We start from the raw sequence: 10370 nt of genomic DNA on the forward strand, positions 1-10370 counted from the left end.
CTTTTATATGTGATTTTGTAAAAGCATATCCTTGTGTTTATGCATGTGTATATGGGAAGAGGGTGATGAAGCTTGTTTTGTGCGGAGGGCAAAAGAGGTTTCACTCAGCCATCTATGCAAATTCCTTGCTCTGTCTTTCCATTCATTCTAAGGTTTTGCATCTTCAGCTGAATGTAATGACATTTCATTTCCTCAAAAGAAACTTGAGTTCCTAAGAGGCCTTTGCTAAGTTTCTGTCATTGCAGTGATGTGGAAGTTGCTGCCCCTCTGCTGCTGGTGAGAAGCTCTGAAGTAAAATGAAGCAGCTTTTCACATTTCATAAAGAATTCAGAGGCTTTCAGTGGTATTCAAATGCAGGACTAGGATCATTTTATTATTAACAAGAAGGAAAAAAAGAATGAAAACCCTATCAATTTACCCATTCCACCAAAACCACAGAGCCTGTCGTAATAATGTCATGGGTGTTTTACAAGTTTCTCAATCTTGAGAGAAAAGTTATGTACTCATTCATTGACAAATCTTTAGAAACTCACTTTTTCATACAGTCTTGCTGTGCATAGCCAAGATGCCTCCAGACCCTGGAGGCCTCTGTCTGTTCTTAGTGGTACAGTAACCAGTAGTAACTGTAGAAAGGGGGACCCATGAGGACTTTGAAGCTGCCCTTAAAACTAGAACCAACAGTTTTCTTCAGTGCTGGAGTGGTAGCCCTTAGCAAAGATCATGCTTTATACCACTGACATATTCATGTGCTATCATGGCATCTTATAATCCCACAAATATAATGTATATATCCCACAAATTTAATATTGAATAAATAGAACATTCATCAACAACTGCTAGACAGAAGTTTTTATGATAAATTTGGACCAAAAAGCAATTAATTAATTAATTAATATCTATTAAAGAAATATTTTTCTTCTGTCTGCTGGGATTCTTTAAATCTTAAACCATTTATAGGCCAGTGTGCTTACTTTGACTGTGAGATAACCACACCATACGTTTCTACTGGGCTTGAGTGAACATGTTGAAACACTTGTATGTTTATCTGCCCTCCCCCATGGCTCTTATATAAAAGACATATTACACTTTGGGAACTTATATAGGCTAGCTAACTTTTATGTAAACAACAAACGTAATGAAGAGGGGATCTATACAGAAATGAGGAGTGCCAGATGAATGAATGGGGGTTATTCACCCTCTGGATGCTGAGATTGTGCTAATTTTGACTTCCTATTTAAAGTAGTGCTAACTTCAAAGCAGTGACACTGAAGAACAGGAGGGCTTGGTTATCGTGAAGATGGGGAACTTCCCATGGCTAGCTGAGAACAGATGGCATAATGTGGGATTTCTACATGGAAAGAGCAGCAAGGAGAAGGCCATTCCTCAAAAGAGGAGAACACTGTTTTCCTGAGGGATACAATACCAGGCACAGTCAGTCCCATGCCAGACGCACTCAGATATTGTTGAGATTTATTTGCAGTACTTTTGTTACATTTTCTTCTGTTCTGGAACACCATGAGGTCTCTTGATGGTCCTGTTCCAAGACCCTGAACTCTCCACACCTTATGCTCTTCTCAAGGCAAGCAGCAGGACAGCTCCCTTTCCCTTCCTCCCAGCAATGCACCACTTTCATCTGATCACAGGATCTAGACAGGTGCCTGTTTGTGGAGCAGTGCAGCACCAGTAAACAAGAACATTTCCACACCTCTTACAGTGGTGAAGAGGTGTGGCTGTTTGGCCCCTGCATAGAGCAGCACTGTCCCTACCCCAGGCAGGTACCTGACCTGCAAGTCTTTGTGGGGCTGGGAGGCTGCATTTTGTTTGGAAAGCGCTCCTGGAGAGGATTGTACAAAATGTTCAGATCAAAACTTCCAGCAATGAAAAGCCACCCAGGTCTGTGTGTCATTACTGGCCTTGATGAAGTTTGCCAGGAGGATCTGCGTGCCGCTAAGCTGCTGAATGGCTACATTTCAAGAGAAACTGCTCTGATTTATAGCTTGGTGTCAGTAGCACATTGCAGTCCAACAGCCGTGGACTGGCAGGGGGATGGACAAGATGACTTGGTACTGGTATGTCTCACATGTGAGATCTTCAAGTCAACAGCAAGGCATTTTAATGATCTGTCCTCTCATTAATCTCAGATGTGAAAAACTGTGACTGTCTGGGCACCAGGTGACACCTGTCTAGACAAAACAGTAAATTTTCTGGCTAATCTATTTTACTGTGTACCACACCACATACAGACACAACACTAGGAGACTTACACACTGTGTTGAACAGGATTGCTGTCTCTTTTGCTAACAATATGCACCATTGCCCCGAGTCTACAGGACAGAAGAGTATTTGACTTAGCCTGCATGAGATAAATCTTGTCAATGAGAGGGACACTCTGCCTATTTGGAAACATACCCTGATTCAGCAAGACTTGCACAAATATTTTTCTTGGACAGCTACCATGCAGTCAAGTAGCTGCTACTACACATTTGCCCTTTTATGCCAATCCAGACAAAGGATTATCTATTAGCAAGAAGTTTTTAAAAATAACTTGAGAAAAAAAGTTAGATTAAATTCTTACACATGAGATAAAAGTATCTCTGTTGACAATAAAAAATCTGCGCTGTTCATTCTTTTGGAACTCTGAGATCCTCTTTGCCTTCACTGGCAATTCTGACTTTACTCAGAGATTAGTGGGGCTGATAATTATTCACTGCTTCTGCCAACACTAAAATGAAGGGGCTTCCAATGAACTTCAAAACAAGGATGCAAAAATTCATACACAAGGCACAATTATATGCACATGAGGCTACAGATGCCAAAGTATGAACACATTTAAAGAAAAAGAAAACAAAACAGATTACACAAATTCATATGGGAGAGGCCTGTGAATTTGCATTACATTTGATGGTTTCAATGCTTTATTGTGCTGTTTTCTAGAGCATTGTGGAGGAACAAAGAGCAAAAAACTTACTTTATGGATGTAGGTATGACCTGAACTGGTGCTTTTCTTAAACTATCTGCTGGCAACAGCTGGAATCATGATACCAAATATCAGTAGTTCTGGTACCTGGTTTATTGCTCCTATTCTAAGATTCCTTCACAGAAGGGCCTGGGTTGTAAAATCTGGGCTCAGACCACAGGTGTCTCCTACTTGAACGATAGTTGTTTTGTCTGGCCTTGGCACTGGCATGTAACTGGATGAAAAAGCATTAACTTTCTGTTTTCTTGTACTGTGTTTTAGTTTCTCTTGGATAATGCTTATAACAACTTCTGAACCAAAACCTGCACATCCTTCAATGGGCAATTGCCCTGTGTGCACCTGCAGGACTAGAAGAATCAGAACAAACTCCAGGTGCAACTCAAAGTATTGCTACCCACTAGCTGTGTCAATGACTTTTGACCGTGCTTCTGGCTGATAGAGATGCAACAGTATCAAACATTGAAGGGAAATAACTGAAAGGCATAAGGAAAAATAGACCAGATGATACAGAGTAAGAACCCAAACTTATCTTCAGAGGAAGCTTCTAGAGACTGAAGCCCTACTGCTGCACATGGTACCTACACTTCAGTTGGGAATTAAATCTGTGATCCCACTGTGGCAGTAGGGATTGCACAAAGACATTTTCCAAGTTAAAATCATGAACACCTGCATCTGGAGTTCTTGTCTCTGAGCAAGCCATAGGGAAATGTGTGCTGACAGGTGAATGCACAGTCCACTGGATTCTGAAATCTATCTGTGTCCCTAAGGCAACCCCTGCACTGAACTGATTTGGTCACACACATCACAGGATCATGTAATATTCTTCCTGCACATTTGGCAATGTCATAACTTGTAAAACACCAGCACGGTATCAGCAGCAGTACTTCTTAGCAATAGCTCATTCCATCTAGTCACCAGCAGCCCTCACTCTCCAGCTTTAAATGATTGCTGCCAAATGCAGTGCTTCCAGTTCCAAACCCTGGAACCATTGACCTAAGCAGCTGGCTGTCTTGTGTCTCCTGGGGCAGTCTTTTTCCTAAGAAACCCGTGATTCATCTGCAGATGGCTCCCTGAATCAGCAGGCAGCTCCACCCACAGCCAAGAAAACTGACAATCCATGTGCTTGCTGCCCCAGCAAGGATGTGAACCCAGGGCTGGCATGGACTTTTCTGCATCTTCAGAAACTTCTTGCTCAGAAAGAGCATTTGTTTCAGGCTCAGTGTTTGGCTGGATGGTAGGAAGGAGAAGGATTTGTGGGACACACTGTTCACCATAGTGGGAATTTGAGTTGCAGGGACACTGTGATACTGCAGGACAACATCCACAAGGCACCCCAGGATGGGTGTGACTACTTTTGGGATGGCTTTTCTGTCCTCAGGAACAGAATTTGTCCTAGCCAAGCAGCAGCAAGTGTGTTGATGCAGTTACCAAGTAACAGACATGGTTGGATACAGCAGGGATCATCTTGATCTGCTCCATTTCCTGGGGAAGGAAAAGTGGGGCAGTAGTTAGAGGCTCATCCTTCACCCTCCCCTGCATTGTTAGTGCTGCTTGCTGGCCCTTGAAGTTGAACTTCCCATAATTTTGTCACCACCAGGAGAAATTGGTTTGCTCAGAACGTGGCTGAAAATGCCAGCCTCACTGTTGACAGCAAAGTTTTTGTAATATCAACAGTTATGCGAGGCAAAGATTTATAACACCTATGCTGCTGTAAATCTGGACAGTTTTGATCACATGACACAGTTTTTTGAGTTGCTGCAAATTCATGCTGGAGTTATATAAGAATGACCTGCACTTGGCCTCCCCTGGCAGTTTCCCACATGCCGTTAGAGATCTTGTTGTGACAAATATATGGTTGATCCAAACAGTTTGGCAGATTCCAGATAGAGAAATTTCTGGTAAGCTGAGACTCCAAATACCCTGATGCTACCTCAGGCACATCTTCCAGATGTACAATTTTGGTGGCAGACAAACAAGGAAAATTTCTTCTCTTCCTCTTTCCCCTTGCTTCACAGATACTTTCATAAAGAAAAGCTTTCTGGTAGGCCCTGCCTGGCTGAATTAATAGGCTAGAGCCAGCTCTGGGGAAGTGCCCTTCCTGCCCTTCCTATGATGTTTGTCTTTTTAAAAGTTAAATGCATGTTTCAATAAGGACAAAATGTGGTCATTTACCACCTACTGCAGTACAAACTCATGCTGTGAGTCTTCCAAGTCAAAATGGCAGGAGGGCACTGGAAGGCCCCTGCCTCCTAAGGCTTGCAACACAGTGTTGATCAATGCAGCAGAGGGAGAGCGAGAGGGAAAAACAAGGAGACATAAAACACCTCCCTAGGTTCCATGGTTGTCACCTAAACCTGCAGTGGTGGGAAGAGGACTGATGTAATTTGTGGCTCCAGTCAGACAAACCATCAGTCCCGGGACCTAACTGAAGGCCAGTCCAAGCGCAGGCAGAGGTATAATGCCAGCCCCACAGGAGACCCAGCAGACAACAGGTGCTGGGACCATTGGGGTTATAGAATTGTCAAGGTTGGAAAAGACTTCTAAGATCATTGAGTCCCACGTACTTTACCCTTTGTTTTACCTACATTCCTGAACAAGCAAATGGGTGGCCTTAGAGCCATGGTGAGTTGCTCAGCAATGTTCAGTGAAACATGCTTTCAACTAGAAATCATTTTCCTAAGTCTGTCCAAACATCAAATGTACACCAACAGTATAACAGTGGAAATTTTATGAGACCTACCACATCCAACTCATTATCTGAAGCTCATACAAAGTGAGACAGTCAACCTGTTGGTGAGCAAGGAGAGACTTTTTGCTCCTATTGAGAATGGATTGAGATCAACATAGTAATTAATCCCTATTGTATATTTTGCATGAGCCTCTGGGAGCTGCCATGAAGTCAATAGGTGAGAATACTTAAGCAAGCTTGCCCTAAGGGTGTGTACAGTTTATCCCTTTCTGAGCACAAAAGTTCAGTATTTGACAGAGACTTGCCTATAAACAACTGACTAGGAACCAGAAACCTATTGCTAAACAGGATAATTCTCTGAAACAGGCTCAGCTGTGTTCTCCATCCTGCTTTGGGTAAAATACAGACAAAAATATATTATGTATCATTACAGCTGTAACATTTGGCATAATAGGGTCTGATCCAGCTTTCATTGAAGACAATTCTCACTGACAATTCCCATTGACCTCACTTAGGAGATGGCTACACATCACAGCTAACTGCGGCTAAGTTAAACACAAATCTACATCTATTCCTTTCTTTCATTCTATCCTATATCACTTTCATGGCTGTTCCCCAACTTACTTTGACAAAGCAGTGACAAATTCCTGCAGTTGTTCTGGGGCATGAAGCATTAATATAAAAAAATTAATAGTGCTGCAGAGTTGGAAATGGTTTGGATCACACAGGTTTCACCATCACTAACAGTGGTCCAGGCTGGGTACCTGTGTGCTGTCTCTGTTTCAATGTTAGTTGCACAAAGGAAAGAGAAGAGTTGAAGGATTTAGCTCTCACAGTGATTGCCCAAAATAGTCCACAGTCCTGACTAGTGAAGACCTTCTTCCCAGTCCTCCTTTCCAATCCTGAGAAAACAAGGCAATAATGCATGTAACTCTTCAAGTCAGGCTGTTTTACTCTCCTCCCTCTCAATAAAACAGTCAATTGAGGGCAAAATAAGGCTAAGCATTGCACTCAGTAGTGCTGAGGTTTGTGGAGGCTGAGACATGAGTAATGAGTAGTTCTTGGCTGCCTAAAAAAGCTACAGGTTGCATCTGCATCAAATGGAAACACAGAAAATTAGAAACTCACGGATGAAAAAAAAAAAAAAGTCCAAATAAAAATCACCTGTGGTCTTCTATCTAAACAGAATTAAGATGTTTCAGGAAGCAGTAAGTGTGTCCCTCCGAAAAAAAAAAACAAAACCTCTGAGAGGAGATATAACTGTTGAGTTCCATGGCTTGTGCTGCATTGTGAGGAGGGGTCACACAAGAGTGAGCTATAGAGGTGTAAAGAGTAAAGGGCTGGGAAAGTGATAACAGGAGTGGAGTTCATAGGCTTTGTAGGAGGTATCCGTCTATTCTTTAGGGGATGCTGGACTGCCAAAATATAATGTACACTCAAATCACAGCCACAGAATATGCTGCCACAACAGAGACAACAGCACAGAATATTTTTTGCAGGGAGGACAACGAAATCAGAAAATCTGTTGACCACTTGAAGACAGGGAGGCCTTGCAGAGAGACCTTGAGAAATTAGAGAGCTGGGCAATCACCAACCGTACGAAGTTCAACAAGGGACAGTGCCTCATTCTGCACCTGGGAGGGGCAACCCTGGATGTACAGAGAGAGCAGGGAATTAAGGCTGGAGAGCAGTGTTCCAGAAAGGGACGTGGGGATCCTGGTCAGTGGCAGGGTCAACATGAGCCAGCAGTGCCCTGCCAGCCAGAAGGGCCCTGTGTCCTGGGGTTCATCAGGCACAGCATCACAGCCGAGCAAGGGAGGGGATTGTCCTGCTCTGCTCTGCTCTGGGGCAGCCTCACCTCCAGTGCTGGGGGCAGGTTTGGGTGCCACAATACAAAGAAGACATAAAACTATTAGCAAGTGTTCAGAGGGCAATAAAGATGGTGAAGGGCCTTGAGGGGAAGCTGTGTGAGGAGTGGCTGAGGTCACTTGGTCTGTTCAGCCTGGAGGAGACTGAGGGGAGACCTCACTGCAGGTACAACTTCTTGTGAGGGGCAGAGGAGGGGCACGGACTGATGTCTTTGCTGGTGACCAGGGACAGGATCTGAGGCAGTGGCATGTCCGGAAAGGTTTAATTTGGATATTAGAAAAAAATTTCTTTCCCCGGAGGGTGGTTGGGGAATCCCCACCTTGGCAGAAAAAGAAGCCAGAACCGTCACAGCTGGGCACTAGAACAGGCTCCCAAGGAATTGACCACAGTGGCATTTGGACAATACACTTGGGTACACTGTGTGACTGTTGGGGATGGTGTTGTGCAGGGCCAGGAGTTGGACTCGGTAACCTTGTGAGTCCCTTCCAAATCAGCATTCTGTGAAAAGCAAAAGTCATGAGGAAGAGCTGGATGAAGGTCATTTAATTGCTCCTTCAGTTCAGTTCTCCTTGCACATCCTGTGAGGGAGATAAAACTGACTCTTGGCTAGCTGATATTGCTTCCAGGAGGGAACAGAAAAGGTTTACAGCTTTTGTTTCCTGCTTTGTTTCTTGACCACAGCTCTCTTTGCCAGTACATTTCAAGTGTCTTTGTGCGTGCTCCCAAACTTGTGGCAATGTCTGCCAACTCAAGCAGTCCCAGGCCACACACAATATCTATGGACTCTTGGAAACAACAGCCGTTGCATTTCAGGGCAGGGAATTAGCTCATAAATATTTACAAGGCTGTCAGTTACAGGGACAGAGAACTATTAGCAGGACAGCTCTGATTAGAATAGAGGAGATGGGGCTTCAGCGTGCCTGACTAATCTAATCTGGTAGTTGCCCAACAAAATAATTTTTGTGCAGAGGGAAAGCAGTTTTCCTCCCCCTGCCTCACAAAGTAAGAGCATACATTGCAGGATGGCTGCAAAATCCAGTACTGCTCAAAACATGACCCTCGAGGCTATATATAAGTTTATTCTTTTTTCAGAGAGATTAAATAACTTCTCCCCTTAATCTCACATGTTTTGGAAACCAACCCTGAATAAATCAACCTCATCATGACCCAGAGTCCCAGCTCACACAGTCCTGGCCCCACTCAGGCCAGTGCTAACAGGAGAGAGCTAAATGTCACCCCAGTGTCCTAACTCACTGACCTGCTTCCTAATGAGAAGACACAGCCATGTCCAGGGTCTTCATGCTGCTCACCCTTCTCTTGGTACCAAGGTCCAAGGATGTACCTACAAGGTGCCTCTGCCCGTGGATGAGGGCATGGTACTAATCTCCTTTGGAGCTCCTGCAGCTGGATCACATCTGCAGGCACCAAATCAAATCCCTGAAGGCTAAGCTGGCATTTACCACAACAGAAATTCGCTGCTGCAAACTGGAAGCCATCCTTGTCTGAAGGAACCGATTTTCGCTCTTGGAGGACAGGCTTTTGGAAAATGTAATGCCTTCCTAAAAATGTAAACTGATTTTTTTTTAAGAGATCAAGGATTTTTTAGTAGTAGTATAGTGTTGATAAATAGGAAGCTGTTGGTGTTTGGATGTTTTTTTGATTAGGTTTTTTTCTTCTTTAAACAGACCATGGTAAAAGATCTGAAGGCTTAGCACAATGTTTTGAGCAACAGAACACCACAAGAGTATAGAAAGGAAAAGATGAGCCACAGGGGATAGGTGTGAGACTGTAGCATATGTGGAAATGGGAGGGTTGATATGGATAATTTTTTTCCCTGATCCAAATCATATGAGACACATACACAACCCAAAAGGTCTGGGAGTATGGGCTACACTAGCCTGAAGCAAGCTCAGCAACAGAGATAAAATGAAACATGGAGCTCCCAGTTTGGTGAGAATTCCACAGCTTTGTGAGGCAATGAAAAGTCTGAAGCCCGTGTATAATGCATGGACTAAAGTATGGCATGAGCTAAAGTATATTGCTCTATTTCCAGTTATTTCTCTTCTACTTCTTCCTTTTGGTTCAGTATGTGGCATCCTCTTAGGTCTTGTTCTAACTGGCATATTTTGGGCCAATGCTCCAAGTGTATCCCTGGAGCACAGGCTATCATGTTTAGCAATGGTATTCACCAGTTGAGCACTCTCACTGAGACTCTCCAAACCATAAGCTGCTTCCTTGTTCTTCCTCCCCTTCTCCCTCCTTCTACAGGTGGCTGAGATTGAGAACTGGAGGCACAAAAGGTAAAGGTCACAGGCTGAGATAAGAACAGTTTACTGGAAACAGCAATGAGATAGGAAACTGAACCACAGTGGTAACAACACTAATGGCAGAGGATGCAAGAAAGAGGCAAATGATTCTTGGGGAAACCTCTCAACCATACCCAGCCAAACTATGCCAACCTGGCACGGACTCCTTCTGCTGAGAACAGACCTCCAAACCCCTTTGCCTGGCATGCCATACAATGACATGAGGTGGTATGGAAGAATCTCTAGATCCTATCCATGCCTCCTCTCGCCTACTGAAAAAAATTAACCCTGTCCTGGCTGGAAATAGGATAAAAGCTCTATCCACACTGGTTTAACTTTGGGATTGGGTCTTAATGGCAAGGGTTTTTTTGAGGAGAGCCTGCCACTTATTTTGTATTATTCTAGCATTCAGCTTCATGTATCTATGACCCCTGTGAAGTCTTGGAACTACAGTCAAGAAGCAATGGCATGAAAGCAGCAGCCTCTTGGCATATTTTATCCACTAGGCACTGAATTGACACTGACATGA

This window comes from Prinia subflava, chromosome Z, assembly GCF_021018805.1.
Source record: "Prinia subflava isolate CZ2003 ecotype Zambia chromosome Z, Cam_Psub_1.2, whole genome shotgun sequence".
Classification (NCBI taxonomy): Eukaryota; Metazoa; Chordata; class Aves; order Passeriformes; family Cisticolidae; genus Prinia; species Prinia subflava.